We start from the raw sequence: 12,336 nt of genomic DNA, 5'->3' as shown, positions 1-12,336 counted from the left end.
TCATCTTACCTAGTCTTATAGACTAGGTGCCGTCATGATGCTTAAGGCGGGATTTTGGGTCATGACAAGTTGGTATCAAAGCTCTAGGTTCATAGGTTCTACAACTCTCAAGCAAGTTTTGTAGAGTCTTGTGGATCGGTACGGAGACGTATGTACTTATCTTTGAGAGGCTACTGAACTATTAGGAAAACTCCACTTTTTTCATTCCTGTCGTGCAGATTTGTTGATTTCAAAGTTTAAGCCTTTGTATCTATATTCTCTCACATATGGTGAGGACACACGCTACCGGATCTGCCGAGAAGACACTCACGCCACCTACTAGAGTCGCGAGAGGCCGAGGCCAAGGTAGAGGGCGAGGAGGGGCATGTGACGTAACTAGAGCACCTGCCACAATAGCAGTTGAGGAGCCGCAAGTAGCTCCGGTTGGGGGATAGGCACCTGAGGCGCTTGTTGTTACCCTTGGACTTCAGGAGGCTTTAGCGCAGTTCCTGAGCATGTTTGGTACATTGGCTTAGGAGGGATTGATCTCCATTGCGCCAACTACTTCGCATGTTGGGGGAGGAGGCCAGACTCCCACTGCCCGTACTCTAGAGCAGCAGGCTCATATTGGTTAGGTTTCAAGTATGGTGCTGGTACAACCTATTATTCCAGTTCAGTCTGAGGTTAGACCAAGGGCATATGAGGAGGAGCAAAAGAGGCTTGAGAGGTTCAAGAGGAATAGTCCACCTACTTTCAGTAGCACAACTACCGAGGATGCACATGGCTTTCTAGAGAAGTGTCACCGTATTCTCCGCATCATGAGTATTGTGGAGGTGAGCGGAGTTGCTTTTATTACATTTCACCTGTCGAGAGCAGCGTATCAGCGGTCGCATGTTTATGAGGAGGGTAGGCCAGCTGATGTAACACCACTCACTTAGACTCAGTTTTCAGAGATATTTTTGAGGGATTTTGTTACTCATATCCTCCAAGATGCGTGGTGTATAGAGTTCGAGCAGCTATGTCAGGGCACCATGACAGTGTTGGAGTATGCCATCAGGTTCAGTGAGTTATCCCATAATGCACTTACTTTGGTTCCTATAATCAGAGAGTGAGTCCGCAGATTTATCGAAAGGCTCAGTTATGGTCTTAGATTCAGCATGGATCGGAAGTTCGAGATTGATACTCCATTTCATTAGGTTGTGGAGATTGCCAAGAGGTTAGAGAGTATTCGGGGTGAGGATAGGGAGGATAAGGATGACAAGAGGTCTCGAGGTTTTGGAGGATTCATTGGATTCTACTCTTCAGCTATGACCCATCATAGCGGAGGCTCGGGCAGTCGACCAGTCCAGTCCGCACTTCAGACTACTCGTGATGCTCCAATTAGTCAGGGTACACATATGGGGCAGTCATCATTTAGTGCACCACCTGCATGGAGTTCCTATAACGGTTATTCCAGTTATTTGGCATAGACTCAGTATGAGCAACCACGCTCGCAGAGGGGTTGTTTTGAGCATGGTGATACTAGGCACATCATGAGGGATTGTCCCAAACTCGAGAGAGGCATATTTCATCAGAGCACTCAGACTATGTGCTCTATTCTAGTTGGTACTCCACCTGCACAGCCAGCTAGGGTTGGAGGATAGGGGGTAGAAGTTGCCCGAAAAGGGGATGCCCGACTGGTTGATCTGCTTTCCATTGTAGGGCAGAGGACACTACACCAGATGGTGTCATTACAGGTATGGTTTCGATTTGTTATAAAGGAGAATCATTCTTATTTTGATTTGGTTCTGCTTATCGGGGTGAGTCCTCCTATCCTTCTTCATACATGGGTGAGTTTCGTGATTCTTATACTCTACTTATATGTTTACCCCTGCTGGGAGAGTCTATAGTAGTATCCCGTGTCTATCGCCTTGGTTTGTTCACTATTTAGGGCTATAAGACTAGAATGAATTTTCTATTACTTATTAAAGTAGATTTTGATGTGCTTTTTGGATGGTTTGGTTACGATTTGTGATTTAGGTGCTCTACCGGTATGGAAAATCTATTACAGGTCATGATTTTGTTTTGCAGAATTGAGTTAGTGGAAGGTTTCAGTTGGTATGATATGTATTCTATTTGTGATTCAGTGATGAGGATGGGATCCTTGCATTTTCGTGTGGTTGATATGTTTGGATCGGGCTACGTGTCACGGTAGAGTTATATAAGAAATAAATCCTTGTGATTAGTTCATATTTTATGTTTCTCCCTTGTGGAATGGATTAATGGTATGGTACTGATAGGGAGTTGTGTCTTTCGGACTTGTTTGATAATTCTCTCATGTGTTTCTCTTTCAATATTCAGTCATATTCGCATTGTGCTTATTAGGTTTTAGCTTGCAAGGTATGTTCTCAGGTGGCGTTGGATGTGACTTATTGATTTGGGTGAATGGTTATGAGATCTTCATGTTTCTTGCATTGTTGTCAGTGTTGTGAAGGTTTGGGACAAGGTTTTAGCTGATATGAGGTTATTTGCTGGTGCTGGATTTGATTATGGGAAGCCATAGTGGTCAGAGATGCTGTTCTGGGCATATGTGTGATGTGTTACATCGTGTGGTTATACCTTGTGGGTGTATGCATGAGCTATTGCAGCTGGTTGAGGTTGATATCATGTGTTGATGTAGGAATCGGGTGTTTGGGAAATGATCGAATGGTGAAAAGTTTGGTTCTAAGGATTATTGGTATAGGTGGAAGGAATAATATTCAGTTGAGGGGGTGTTATCGGGATCATATGGATTGGGGTGATGTGGGATCACCCACGAGTATATGTATGGTGAGTTCATTTAGTGATTTTATGGCTTTGGACAGGTTCTTGGCACATTCGAGGACGAGCGCTTGTTTAAGAGGGGAAGCATGTAATGACCCGACCGGTCATTTTGAGAATTAGCGTGTCGTTTGGTGGCTTAAGGTCTCGAGTAGCTTCATTTTATGTATTGTGACTTGCGTGTGTGACCGGGTTTGGTTTTCGGATGATATGGGATTGATTTGGAAGGATGATTCATATTTTAGAAGCTTAAGTGGTAAGAGTAAACCGGAGTTTGAGTTTTGTGTAGAGGACTCCAGAATGGTATTTTGACGATTCCAATTGCTTTGTTTGGTAATTTTTGACTTAGGCGTACGTACATATTTGGATTTGGAAGTCCGTAGGTGGATTTAATACGTTTTGGCAAAAGTCGGAAAGTTTAGAGGTTTGACCGGGAGTTGACTTTGTTGATATCGGGTTTGGATTTTGATTCTGGGAGATGGTATAGCTCCGTTATGTCATTTGGGACTTGCCTGCAAAATTTGTTGTCATTTGGGGTTGATTTGATAGGATTCGTCGCGAATTATAGAAGTTGAAAGTTCATAAGTTCATTAATTTCGATATAAGGTGCGATTCGTAGTTTTGACATTGTTTGATGTGATTTGAGGCCTCGAGTAGGTATGTGTTATGTTATGGAACTTGTTGGTATGTTCAAACGGGGTCCCGGGGGCCCCGGGTGTATTTCAGACGGGTTTCAGATCATTTGGATCATGTTGAGTGAAGCTAGTTTGGGCAGGATGTGGTGTGGTCGCACCTGTGGACCACTGGGCGCAGGTGCGGTGATCACAGATACGGAAGAGAAGGAACACATAAGTGCATTCCTGGTCGCAGAAGCGACATTAGCTGAGCTGAGGTATTTCCGCAGAAGCGGATTAGTTTCCGCAAAAGCGGCCATCGCAGAAGCGACCTTGTGACCTCAAAAGCAGAATCCCTGGTAGATTTCATATAATTCGAGAGTTTGCCCATTTTTATCATATCTTGAGTTTTAGACCTCGGTTTAGGGCGATTTTGGAGGGGTTCTTCACGATTTGGATTGGGGTAAGTATTCTTTACCTAGATTTGATTATATTTCATGATTCCATCTTTGTTTTTATCATTAAATCAGTGAGTTGAGTTGGAGAAAAATTGGGATTTTTGTAAAAACTTTGAAAAATATAAAATGATGATTTGAAGGATGATTCGATGTCGGAATTGGATAATTTTGGCATGGTTGGACTCGTATCGCAATGAGCATTCGGATTTTGTGAATTTTGTCAGGTTTCGAGGTGCAGTCCCGGGGTTGACTTTTTAGTTTTCATTAAAGATAGAAACTTTATTATCCAAAATTGTTTCCGATTGTTTTTATTTATGATATTAAGTTATTTTAGCTAGATTTGAGCCGTTCAGAGATTGTTCACAAGATGAAGTCATTTTAAAGTATTGATTTGGCTTCTTTGAGGCAAGTATCTTGCTTCACTTTGTGTGAGGGAAACTACCCCTTAGGATTTGAGTTTTTTGTTCTATTTGTGTTATACGGAAGCCGTGTACGTGAGGTGACGAGTGCGTACTCGGACTTATATGTGGAAATTGATCGGTTTAGACTCTTAGGCTTCTTTCATGTATTTATTTGGAATTGTTAGCATATGTTATATCTTTTATTCGTCATGTTTACTCTTATATGCTTTATTTGAAGTTGTTACCTCTTTTATCATTATGTGACTTCTTTTATTGTTGAGTTAGTCTTAATTGAAATTGTTGTTACATGGAATCCTTTTGTTGCAGGGTTATTCTCATGCATTTAAACGTAGTTGCTAGTTCATGCCATCTCTTTCATTGTTAGACTATTTCATACACTAGAATCCAATTTCATGGAAATATCTTCATTGTCGAGTTTATCCATAAACAATTATTTGAAGTTGAAGTTATTGAAAGTCATTAATCTATTTTAATTGAAGTTGTATTTAAAGGGGGTGTTGTTCCTTGTTGAGTTACTTTCCCGTTTATTTTGTTGTTATTGTGGCCTATGGGCACTTGTGGTACGAGTTGATATGTCGTGTTGTCGTGATGTTAGCACATATAAATTGTTGTGTGTGTTGACGGCCAATTTTGACCCTCCCTTTTAAAATTAATCTATTCAGGCTTACAAATTTACGATAAATACTTTAAAAGTATTTTCTATTAATGAATATATATTTTATAAATTAATTAAGTATTAGTTTTAAAATTAATCATGTAGTACTAATATTGTGTAATTACAAATGTATTTACTATTATAAAAATAACTTTTGAATATACATTACATAGGTTTTATAAATTGACAAAATTACTCCTTAATTTCTAGTGAATTAGGTTACTATGTACTAATAGTTCCATCGTTTTTAGTCGTCTTAACTAGAACAAGTAATACAACCATAACATAACGTAGTTTGTCTTTCCCAGCACCAATACACAACCCACACTATGTCTACAGAGCCTCTATGGATAAAGAAGAGTACAATAATAATGCCGGTAACAAGGTCCCGGCTATACCTCAACCATAATACATAAAGATCAAAAGATACATGACCCCGGGATGAAGTGGGGCTCACCAAGTCAGCTGGGAAGAAGGTGTAATGCTCTCACTGCTCAATGTTTCCTGCTGTGGAACCACCTGCATCCATTTAAAGATGCAGCCCCCCCGTCAAAAGGGGACGTTAGTACCCTCGAATAGTACTAGTATGAAAACTAAACACCAATTTAAGAATTTAGAAATACAAGATAATTATGATGAACCAGTGCGGCAATAGAATAATATAGATAACTGTCTCAATCATAGCAAGCTTATTAAAAGCTATCAACAACATATATAGGATTTAAGATGAGATCCTATGTAACCATCTTCACACAAAGCGGCCCCGCCGCCTCACCCGATGTATGCAGGTGGAGGTGTACGTACAATACCACAACTCTAATCAAAAGGCCCTGCCGCCTCACCCCAATGTATGCGGGTGGATATATAACCACAGTACTAAGAACTTACACAAAGCGTCTATGCCGCCTCACCCCAATGTATGCGGGTGGTGGTGCCACAACAATACCAAAACTATGCACAAAGTGGTCGTACCGCCTCACCCCAATGTAAGCGGGTGGAGGTGCAGTCCCACAATATCATAATCCCTACACAAAGCGGTCATGCCGCCTCACCCCAATATATATACGGGTGGAGGTGTATCACAATCACGATCTCTCTACCATAATCCCCACATAAAGCAGTCTTGCCGCCTCACCCCAATGTATGCGGGTGGAGGTGTATCACAATCACAATCTCTACACAACTTGGCATAATACCTTTCACATTAATCAGGACTAGAAATTATAACATGTGGATACGTAATCCATAGTTTGGGACACATCCTCAATTTATAATGCAATATGATAAGAGCATTTGAAATATGAATTGAACATATATCTTCATCACAGAGCTGATTGGAATACTTGATTTATAATCAACATCTCGGAACTCACAAGGATAATGAGAATTCTAACTCTTAAAGAAGAGTTTAGCCAACATACCTCAATTGAGCTTCCTTAAACTCTAAAGCGTTCCAGAATTCTTAGCAACTTCAATCTATTTTAGAAATATAACAAATTGAACCACAATTAGGAAGATGATCATGGGTCTAGCTCATTTGAGCATTTTATCAAACACTAGATGTGCATTAAGGTTTCAATATCCTTTTATGGAGGATTCCATCATCCCACAACCCAACCTTTACCATTTTTAGCTCAACAATCTTTCTACACCCCTTGATAACACATGCATGTACAATAACCAACCCTCTTGCCCAGAAATTTATCTTGCTTATTATCCATTTCCACATAAAATTCGAAAATTGAGGGTTAGGTTGTAGAATCTTACCTCTAGGATGAAGACCTAGTGAGTTTCCCTTCTCAATCTTCCAAAACTTGGGCAAGAATTGAAGAACAATTATTTGATAACACCTTCTCACTCTAGGGCACCTTCTCTCACTCTAAAATTTCAGATTATCTCTCAAAAATGGCCCAAAATATGTATTTAACGAAGTAGGGTCGGGTTTTAAAAACCCAAAAATAAAGCTCCGGAACAGGTTCTGCAGTCGCATATGCGACCGCATAATAGTTATGTGGACCGCATATTGGTCGCATATTGGTGTCCAAAGTTGGCCAAAATCTTAGTTCAGGTTTCATTTCAGTCATAACTATTAGGTAGTAAATTCAGCTTCCAAAACTCACAAAAATACAAAAGTTTAATAAGACAAAGATGATTTTACTGCAAGTCACTGAGAACTATGAAATTCGTATTGAACATAAACATATAAGAATTTAAGCATGGAGACTGTAGGAAAACTCAGAACAAAGATCAACAATTATCAATGACTTAATCGATTATCACTTTAGAGAATCATAACAGAACAAGATAACCATAAAAGGTCGTCAAACTAACAAAGCAAAAAAACAAATATGTCAAACACATACAGAATAATTATAATCTACAGAATTAAACTCGACATATCTAAATCATTCAAAGAAATGAACAAAAAGAAAAAGGGAGAGAAAGATGCTGACCTTCTTAAGGGAAGCAGGCCAAATGAATTCTTTTTGTTTCTCAAGATCCCAGAACCTTCAAGCTTGAACCATCAAAAGAACTCGACAAAAGAGAGGGAAAAGAGTAAGAGAGCTAAGACCAGAAACCCTAATTTTCTTAGTGTTTTCTTTGTGTGTGCTTAGTGTGTTAGTGTATGTTTGTTCGTGTTAGGTGAGCATTGAAGACCCCTTTTTATAGTGCCATTTTAGGCTTTAAGGTTTTAGATTTCAAACTAAGATAGTTGAGAGTGACGATGAGTTGATGATGTGAGCAAATCGAAAGAAAATCAAGAGACAAAGGGTGAATTCAGTATTTGAGTTTACCTAAGTGGAGTACAGTTGATCGCTGAGGGCAAAGGGACCGGTGGACAAATCCCAAAACCCAGAGGTCACTGCGTTTGACCTCTAGATACAGAATATTCATGATGAACTCTGAATCGTGGACATGCATACTCCGATTTGGCAGAATGAGTGAGGAAACCAGATGAAATGAAAACTCATCAGCTAGGTCTAGGGTTTCGAATTGGGATTTTTGAATCATAACAACGAGAATGGAAAACTGAGCTTACTGACTTAATCTCATTGGAATAAAGGAAGTAGATTTGTGAGTTGATTTGACGGGACAATGGAATGGTGCTTTAATTTTAAGGAGCCAGGTCCTGGCATTTCTGATTTCAGCGAACAAATGAAGGAAAGTCGGCAGGATTCATGGATAATGAAGGCAAAGGGGATGATTTGAAGTTAATTTCACGACCTTGCACTAATTTGTGCAAGGTCTGTTGATTGATGGAGCTGGGCAGACGAGAGAAAAGAGAGAAGTAGGGGAAATAAGGGCAAATGGGCATGTGACAAATGATTTAGGGTTTCTGAGGTATTGGGGCATCTCTAAGGTTAAAGTCAAGGGAAGGGATCTGGGCCGTTGGATCGTTTGATCAACAGCCCCGATAAATCGAGGTGTTACGCATTTAAGAAAATCAATTTCGGGAAAATACGGGGACTGTTGGATCTGTGTGATCCAACGACTGAGATAATATCTAATACTCGGTCGAGATTAAACGGGAAAATAGGGATAATTTGTTATAGTTGATGATTTGAATCAACGGCTCAGATTGCTTGGGTTTTTTTTGTGAGTGAGATTAGAGAGTGACGTGGCGCGACCTGGTTGGTTCACAAGGAGTGGGATGGGCTGCCAACTTGGAATGAGATGGGGTATTTTGACTGGGTCAGGTCCGGATTGGGCTTGGTATTTTAGCTAGTTTTGATTTAATGAATAGCCACTTCATTTTTAATGAAGGAATTGCCATTTTAGCCTTTTAGTTTTCAACCCTCTTAAAATTAATTTTAATAAGCTTAACAATTTCAAAAAAATATGGTAAAATTATAATTACTATATGTTGCTAATTATTTTAATTAATTATCTATAAATAACACATATTTTGACTTATAACGCTAATTTTAAAATATTAACATAGTAACCTAATTCACTATAAATTAAGTAGTAATTTTGTCAAATTATAAAATCTATAATATATATACAAAATTTATTTTTATAATAGTAAATACATTTGTAATTACAAAATATCAGTACTACATGATTAATTTTAAAACTAATACTTAATTAATTTATAAAATAGATATTCATTAATAGAAAATACTTTTAAAGTATTTATCATAAATTGTTAAGCGTGAATTAATTAATTATAAAAGGGAGGGTCAAAATCGGCCGTCAACAGCTGCCCCTCTTTGACCGAAGACGATAAAAGAGTTTTCTAGCGAAGAAATTAAACCAAAGTCAATTTTGTCCTGACTTTAGGCATGCTATGCAATAATTGCATGAAAATTATGAGTTGCGGAATTGATTTGAGGAAGATTCTAGGAAAGTTTGGGAATATTGGGCTGAATTGTAGCTTTGAATTGCTTACATACCTCAGGCTTAACGAGGATCAAGTCTCATGTAGTTCTGGAGTATGGATTTTGAGGAAGCGGCACTCCCAAGACTTGCCCTAGTATCGTATTGTGACGATACAACAAGCCGAAAGATTGGTCACTCATGATAGCTTGAATTTTACGGCCTAATTTGAATGATTCAAAATTTTGAGCTCTCTGGTCATCTTGAGTTGGGATCTTGGGCCCGCTACTGGGTTGGTTGTCCCCATAGCGTTGTAGTTCGGTATGCTGCTAAGAAATAGTTCCAAGATGCGGTGTTTGTCCCTACAAAACAAAATAAAATACATGCATACCAATGTATTGTAATGCAGAATATATTAAGATGTGATGTAAATGATGCAGGAATGATGATGCATGGCTGCCGTTGAGCCGTTATTTGGGATTGTGATGATGGGATACTTGATCCTAACTCGATTTGTTAGCCGGGCTGTGTACCGTTCCGCAGCTGTCGGATCATTTGAAAATTATCTCCCCTTGTTGGAAGAGCTTGATTGGTAAGGTGCATCTCCGCTTTCTGGGAGAGCTTTGCACTGACAAATGTCTCCGCTTGTTGGGAGAGATTGATTGGTAAAGTGCTTCTCCACTTGTATGGAGAGCTTTGCATGGAAATGTAAAGCAATCTCCACTCGGGAGCGATCGAAATCATGCCTAAATCTATATGAACAATACGTTAAAACATTCAAAGTAATAGAGAAATGAAATATAAGCATGCCCATGAGATACTCTTGACTGTGAAGCTAGGTAGCGGCCATTAATTAGTAGAACGTTGGTGATGAGGTTTGTGATTGTCTATTCCGGCATCCGTGATTGATGGAGCGGTGCTACGAACTGCTTTTCATTGGCGAAGTTTGCAGTTTGCTATATATAAGGCTCTAATTGGCGAAGCCAACATTCTATTTATACAAGGTGCTCTGATTTATTGAGCTGAAGGTTTTAAATATACAGGACTTTTATTATGGAAACCGGCGTGCGATATGTACAGGGTGCTCCAGTTGGTTGAGCTGACGGTTTGCTATTTACAGGACTTCGATGAGCGAAGTCATCGTGCGATTTGTACATAGTGCTCAGATTGATTGAACAGACATTTTGCTATTTACATATTTCTGTGCCAACTATCTAATTCCGAAGCACCTACAAAGGATTCAAGAGTTAGCCTCAGCTGTTCTCAGAAAATGAAAGTAAAAGCAGGAGAGATAATCTTAGGCAAGTGGCGGGTCCGTCATTTTCCCCAGTGTGGTCCCAGCGATTCTTAACTCCCTATTGATGAGGCACTCAAGGAAAGATTCTAAGTAGGGGGGAGTTGGTTTGCGTGGACCATGATATTTATTTGCCCCAGCCTTTGACATGATTGCGCCAAGAAGTTCGCTAGATGGAACATATTACTTTATATATAATTTTAGAAAATATTTTGAAAATACTTGTTTATTTTAAGGAAAACGGCGTTGTCCCGGATTATGACATGTTACAAAAGTTTCTCCACATGTGAACGTATCACTTCAAGAACTTCATCCCGTTGATGTCGATCTTCCATGGTGTGTCTGACAATGCGGCTACTTGTTGTTGCGACTGTGTCCTAATTAACGCTAATGCATTACAGAGGTTTCCTAAGGTTATGACCGAACCCTTTCAGGTTTCCTACGTATCCAAAATGGAATCAGGTCTGAACGTAGTTCGTGGGATAATGATGAAATGTGATGAAACGACCAAGCCTGACTCAGGCAGCTTAAGTATCCAAAACGGAATCAGGTTGGAACATAGTTCAATTATAACAGATGTAAAATGATGAGATTAAGAAAAGCAAATAGCTGAGTCTAACTCAGACAGCCTACATATCCAAGTGGAATCAAGCTAGAACGTAGTTCAATTACAAAAGACGACTGAATCCGATGAGGATTGCCTACGTATTCCTTTCTGAGGAAATCAAGTCGGCGTAGTTCCTGAACAACATACAAAAATGACATTTGGTTTTTCTACTATAAGAGAAAGAGGGAGAGAAACCGAACCCTACGTAGGTTGCCTAAGGATCCCTATGTGGGAAGTCAGGTTTAACGTAGTTCTGTTACATCAAAATCCTAACTCTATCTGTCTTTAGGGGTAATATCTTTTGATTGCGTCCGGGTTGATCGGCTTCGTGCTGACTCATCCATCCATTTCTTCTGAGATTAAAGCTCTACCAGAGAGTACTTTGTGGACCACGTATGGACTTTGCCAATCGATGCAAACTTCCCTTTAGCTTCTTCTTGATAGGGAAAGATTTTCTTCAAAACCAACTGCCCCGGTTTGAATTGGTGAGGCTTCACTCATTTATTAAATGCACTAGCCATCCTGTTTGGGTATAGCTGGCCATGACATATTGCATCCATTCTTTTCTCCATCAATGAGCATGAGTTGTTCTTGCCTGACGCGTATCCACTTTGCGTAGTCCAATTTTGCTTCTTGAATGACTCTTAAGGACGGTATTTCGACTTCTACGGGTATCACTGCTTCGGTATCGTAAACCAATATGTATGGCATTGCTACAGGAGATGTTCTCATGGTAGTCTGATAACTTAATAAAGTGAAAGTTATCTTCTCATGCCATTGCCTATGATTGTCCACCATCTTTCATAGAATCCTCTTGATATTCTTGTTAGCTGCCTCGACTGCCCCATTCATTTGTGGTCTATAAGCTGTGGAATTATGGTGGATGATTCTGAACTTCTCACAGATTTCCCTCATGAGGTTGCTATTGAGGCTGGTGGCATTGAAGTTATAATAGACTCCGGTATCCCAAATCTACAAACGATGTTGTTCCGGACAAAATCTGTCACTACCTTTTTTTGTGAAGGCCTTGTAAGTAGATGCCTCGACCCATTTGGTGAAATAGTCGATGGCTACCAAAATGAAATGATGTCTGTTTGACGTTGCAGGCTTTATGGGTCCTATCACGTCCATGCCCCAGGCGGCGAAAGGCCAGGGTAAACCCATTGCATTAAACTTATTTGGTGGAAC

The sequence above is a fragment of the Nicotiana tomentosiformis genome, chromosome 4 (genome assembly GCF_000390325.3).
Source record: "Nicotiana tomentosiformis chromosome 4, ASM39032v3, whole genome shotgun sequence".
NCBI classification, from domain to species: domain Eukaryota; kingdom Viridiplantae; phylum Streptophyta; class Magnoliopsida; order Solanales; family Solanaceae; genus Nicotiana; species Nicotiana tomentosiformis.
The sequence above is the reverse complement of the archived record's forward strand: the minus strand, read 5'-3'. Positions refer to the sequence as shown.